General features: G+C 42.8%; 1 long non-coding RNA gene across 1 annotated transcript in view; it reads right to left on the bottom strand.

The window, feature by feature from the left end:
* Positions 1-2,103: 2,103 nt before the first annotated feature.
* Positions 2,104-6,000, bottom strand: part of LOC106147084 — a 37,976-nt gene continuing 34,079 nt past the window's right edge. The window contains exons 2-3 of the long non-coding RNA XR_001231833.1: positions 2,903-3,127; positions 2,104-2,423 (exon numbers count right to left, since the gene is read on the bottom strand). This is a non-coding gene — a long non-coding RNA (uncharacterized LOC106147084). The remainder of the gene's footprint in view (positions 2,424-2,902; positions 3,128-6,000) is intronic.

The raw sequence follows: 6,000 nt of genomic DNA, 5'->3' as shown, positions 1-6,000 counted from the left end.
AACATTTATTTCATAATCCATACTTTCTCCTCTAATATAAGACTCTACTTTAATAATACAAGGTATTCTTAAATGAACTTTCTCTATTTTTACAGTACCCTACTCTGTTCTAGTCATATGGATGTACATTTTAGTATATTTCCTGCTGTTTCAATTACTATAGTTTCTGACATGAGGGTATCATTCTTTTAAAACTATTTTACTGGCTCTTTGTCACATCTTTAATCTTTTAAATGATTTACATTTTTTTCAAATGGAGAATTTGAATGGAATATAGATTAAAGAGAATTAAGATCTATATTAGCCCATCCAAGAATAAGGCATTTGTTAGCTTTTTAAAAAAAATTAGACTTCTGGTTTTTATTACACTATGTAGAGTTTGGACATCATCACTCCCACCCTCGGTACTGGAAAAAACCTGAACAAACTAAAAATCAAGAACACATTTTAGATCTATGGGAGAATTAAGCACACAGGGCAAACCAATGCCCCAAAACTAGAGAGAAAAGGAAATACAAAGTAGCTTAGTGGAACATAAGCTACTGGAGCCAATACTTTAAAGTATAATAATTAACTACTGGCATCTCGGGATAGACTAACTTGAGAGTAAAAACCTTCCCCCCACCCCAGTGTACTGAAATTTTCATGCATCTCATCTCCAGAAGCTGTAGCAGATTCCCTTTCACAGTGGGTGTCCCTCTTCTCTATGGGAGGCCTAAAAGCCTAGGGAGTAGGACAAAGCCCCTTCCATCTCCCTTTTACTGTGTTCCTAATATGCTCTAGAAGATAGACTTGGTGTGAAGAGTCCCCACAGATGGTAAAGAACTTACACAATTGCAGAGTGGGCCAGTGAGTGAGGTAGGAGTAGTCACTGTCTATTATAAATTGGTTTGAGAACTATGCCTTACATAAGAACACCAAAATCAAGCAGAACTATTGCTGGATAAATTTTTAGATTTTATTCATTATAATGCTTTATGTGATAAGAAATACTGCTTAAAAAAACCTTAGAGATACAACTCTCAGATACATAGATCTGTTAGGATTTTATTGAACGGGAAGTACCAGAAACCCTTACCTTAGTGAATTAGAGATAATTTTCCTTGTATGCAAGAGGGCTGCAGGTGGGTAAGTTATTGACTGCGGCTCCATAACTTGATGCTGTCAGGACCAGGGTGTTGTCAATTCTCTGGGTCTTTCTCTGCTGTTAGAAAATGCCTCCAGCTGTCATATCCCTGGTCAAGATAGGAGCAAGGGAAAGGACCATGCCAAACTTGTTTATCAGAGAAAGAAAAAGTCTTAAGGGAGATTGTTCTGGCAGGTTTACTTAGAAAACAGAGACTTCTGGCAAGGTTTCAGTGTTATTGCTTTGTGGAGAGCTACTAGCCTCAGCTGCCAAGAGTGAGGTAAAAAAGGAGTGAGAAGGGAAACAAACGAAACTTGGTTCATTTCCCAGCAGTCCCTGCTTCTCTGCGCGTGGCACTCAGAAACACAGCTATTGTGTGAACAAGCCCACCTTTTGGCCGTGTGAGATGCTGGCCACGTGAAATTCCACATAAGCAATGTGGAATTTATCTCCTGGTTCTCTGTCACTTTCTATTTTACTGTTTTAAGTTCTGCCCTGGAAGTTAACTTCCTTATGTTTATGGGCTGTGTTATCTGGACCCTTTAACAGTTACAAGGGAACTCAATTTCCATGTTGTGAAATGTGGCACTTCCTCTGAGTTTGGGAATAGAGAAATCAGAGACTCTGGATGTTGGATTCAGGCAGTAGAACTTCACATGGCATGGAGTTCCCCATAGAAACAGTTGAAATGGAGCAAGTGTCTAAGTGTGCATGGGGCAGTGACGTGGGTAGAATATGAGCCAATGTACAAGATATACCTAATACAGCACAGGAGCAGACTCCTTATGACACCATGCTAGTCAGATCTCTGTCACATGGCCACCCATAGCTGAACAGGAGGAGGAATGAGAATAGCTTGCTTGGAACTGAACACAGGGGTGCCCCTTCAGAGATTTGGATTTGGTTGACAAAGATGGTGGAGGAATGGCTGCTTTGTGAGTAACAGTAGGTCCCAGAGGATGCTTTTATTATATACAACAGTTATCAGCTTTCCTAAAGTAAGAGGAAAAACAGAAATTTATTGAAAGGATATCAGTACTTTTTGGGAAGGCTTAACAGAAGGGCTGACGAGTCAAGTTCTTCCTCATTTGGAAAAAAAAATTGAGAGCTATAGAAACCTGGGTAGCCAGAACCACCACCAAAGCCATGCCATATTCAAGGCAGTGTTGCGGTGCTATCTTCCCTGGATGCTGTATATTGACGCTGATCCTGCCGCCACTGGACCATGGAGGCTGCCATCATTATCAGTGAAGTTAGCTAATTGCTTATGTGCAGATAGTTCTTCAGATTTAAATTCCTAGGAAAAACATATGATTAGTTGAGATTGGTGTTCAGCACTCACTGGAAGAATGTTAGGGAAAATTATCTGGGACTTTTGGTTTGCAGTCAGGTGGACAAGATCCCACCGAGACCCACAATTGCTAATTCTCTATACTTATTAAGAAGTTCAGATGTTGGACAGCTAAAAGAAATTGGAAAATTACCACCCCGTGGTCCATCACTTTAGTTACTCAACACTGACTAACATGCTATCCCAAACTCATTCTTTTGCCCTCCAAAATGTTCCTGGTAAATGTAATGTAGCTACCTTTCTAACAACCAGAAGCATATTGAGTCTGTTCTTATAGTGAAGTATCCGAAGTCTGCCAATGACTGAATTCATCTACAAGTGCAGGGTTCTGGGTGAGGAATGGATCTTGTCTGGGTCTGGCATGATACTGTCTTAACAGTCTATGACAAATGGGCTATATCGTAGATTTGCTACCACCCACACACCTTATATACGGGACGCCCCTTTGAGTCTCTTCATGTCCTCCCACGTTCACAGTCCCAGACACTGTTGGCCATTTGCTGGTCTTGACTGCTGCCACTCTTGGTGGGAAACTGAGTGGGCTCATGGCTGCCCCTCATGAGTGTAACCATCGGGGAGTTCACGGCCTATCACATGCACCTATATGATTCTTAAAAAGTGGTGAATGGCTTGGGCTATTGGTCAGAGGCCTGTAGGGAATAAAAATAGAAAGCCAGGGCCAAATAAAAACAGCAAGAATCATCTGCCGCCAAAGATATTCTCAATCTTAAAGTTATCTTAATTCCCTTTTCCTCACATCCCACTTCCAGCCCATTGGGAAATCTTAATGTATCTACCTTTAAGTTGTGTTTAGAGCCCACTCACATCTCCGTGCTACTATCCCAGCATAGGAAAACATAGAGCTATTGAAATAGCTTCCCCAGTGGTTTTAGTGATTCCGAATTTGCTACTTCCCATCCTTTTATTCTTTAATACAATGAATAACTTGAGCTTCATTATATATTCCAAGTCAGATCTTGCTATTCTGTTCAAAATCCACCAGTGATTTCCTGTTTCTTTCAAAGTAAAAGCCAACAGTCTCCCAAAGCCCCTACAAGGCTCTACATGCTTGGGCTCCCTGTACCCATCTGCCTCATCCAATAAATTCATTCTGCTCTGGACACAGTAGCTATTTTGCTGCTCCTCCAACATGCAGCCGTATTTCCATGCCAGGATCCCCCTGGTGCGCTTTCTTCTGCTTTTCTTTCAAAGATGCCCTTATAGCTTAATCTCTCACCTTGTTCAAATCTCGGTCAAATGTCACCTTTGCGGTGAAGGCGAGCCTGAACTTACTATGGACAATTTCATTCACTGCCAGTACACTACTACTTGTACTGCTTTCAACTGCCTCCAGTTTTTCCATAGTTGTCAATAATTTTTGGATGATTTATTTACTTATAATTTTTTGTCCATCTCTCAATATGTCCTCCCCTAAGAGGAGGGACTTCTTGTGTTTTGGCATTCCTGGATCCTTGGTGTTTCGTGCCCAGTACATAGTAGATGTTCAAAAATATTTGTAGAATGGATGAGTGTGCTTGAGTGGGACTCTAAGCTCTGGCATTCCATTTCTTGCTAATGCTGGCATATTGCAAGGACCTCTTATAAACCAAACTTAGCTGGCAACAGGGAAGTCATCAGTGAGCACAGCCTGGTCTGGGGAAGGTGAGGCCTGGCGGAGAGATGTGTGCTGGTACTTTCTAGACTTTATCTGAAACTTAATGAAACATTTCTGTAGAATCAGGAGAGTAGACAGTGAGTGAGGAAACTGAGGCGCTGGGAACCTGGGAGACATGCCGAGGTCACGTTACAGATAAGGAGCAGAATGCAGCACACTTTCCCTACACACAGCAATGATACACTTCCTTTTGTTAAAGAAAGATAAAACAAAAATGATTTTTAAAACACACAGAGGCCCGACACGTGGGTGTACATTTTAAAATTCCCCTAATGCATAATATTCTTGACCGTCTAGTTTTAGAGGTTATACACTGCTGTCATTGGAGTGCTATGACACCATCAGGATGGCTGTGGCAGCTAAGAAAACACAGAAAACACGTAGCACGGAAAAAGTCTCAGTCACAACAAAGGCTGGTTTCCTTATCAGTGTGAACCCAAGAAACCAGTGAGTGCCCCCCAAATATACATTGATGAGGACGCGGTGAGTCACCGCATGACTCACAGCTCACAGACCACTACAGAACAGAAACATGAGGAATAATTTACTGCCTAGGCCAAAAGGACTTGAAAGAACTTTCCCACCCACCACATGAGTGATATATCAAATTAGGGATAAGGCGCCATCCCTTTCTTCTTTTTGGAGTGGATTAGTTCTCCCTCTTTGTGAGTCTCCCCCAGAGACACAAGGCCAGATAAGCCTCTGGGTTTCCTAATAATCTCCCAGTAAACTGTTCTATTCCTGTACCTGCCTACTTGGGCTCATTCTGCAAACAAATCTAGTCCGCAAGAGTGCCTCAGCCCACAAGAATGTACTTCATCACTGCTCAAAGCAAGATGGCTTCTTGGATCAATGTTTTACTCCTGCCCTCCCTTGACCATGACACTGAACAGACCCGTAATAAACTGTCTCTGACTGAACAAGCAAGAAATTATTCTCAGGCCAAGACATTTTGTTCTTCAAAACTGTTTCTCTCTTTCACTTATAAGAATCAAGGACCCAGAGATCACATTTAAGGGCAAAAAGATTAGTAGAAATGTTCATAGTTCTAGAGGAATAAAGCGTTTTATTTTCAAACACCTCAGTGGGGCTGCTGTTTTACTCACACGAGCAGTACACATGGATTGGTGTTGTTATTTCTGTTCCACTCAGAAGGATCCTGAGAAGGCTGGAAGGCCCTGCTGGAGATCACAAGGCAAGGCCTTTCTGGAAGCTGGAAGTACCTGCTTGAAGTTCCCCTCCTCCTGGGCTTTGCTAACGACCGCCCAGGCCGTCTCTAGGCTTAGGCACACCACACAGTGAGACTAGGTCTTCTGTTGCAGGCAGCTGCCTGGCATCTGGATTTTCTCTCCTTCACCAGGCAGCACTGTTAAAAAATAAGCTCTTACATCCAATTGCTGCTCTGTAAGGCATACCTCAGGGGACAGTGCTCTTCTCCTGCCTGTTTTGCTGCCCCTAGAATGTTCTTCATGGTACCCGGAAGGCATCCTCTGACTGCTTCCCCAGTGCTTCAGAGAGCATCTCACTGGAGGGGAAGTGTGGTGGCCCAAGGCACTTGGTGCTGCCAGCTGAGGGGCTGCCCCAGCATGTTTGCACACCTGAGACTGGTGTATGATCTTGTGAGAAGTAACTGGGTTGCTATTTTCCTGGGCAGAAAGGTAGACACTGAAAATGGAAAGGACAGCTGCTGCTTTGGGCGGGGGGCCTGGAGCAGAGGGGCCTTTAGTTTTCCCTTCACTGAGACTTTTACACTGCTCTCATCACTCCTTCAATAAGCATCAGTTTAATTTCCCACTTTGCATTGTAGCTGAGCTAGACGTGGAGGTATAAATACTGCCTGAATAGTGT

Source organism: Chinchilla lanigera, unplaced genomic scaffold (genome assembly GCF_000276665.1).
Source record: "Chinchilla lanigera isolate Chin_1 unplaced genomic scaffold, ChiLan1.0 scaffold00001, whole genome shotgun sequence".
Lineage (NCBI taxonomy): Eukaryota > Metazoa > Chordata > Mammalia > Rodentia > Chinchillidae > Chinchilla > Chinchilla lanigera.
This window is presented reverse-complemented; position numbering and strand designations above follow the sequence as displayed.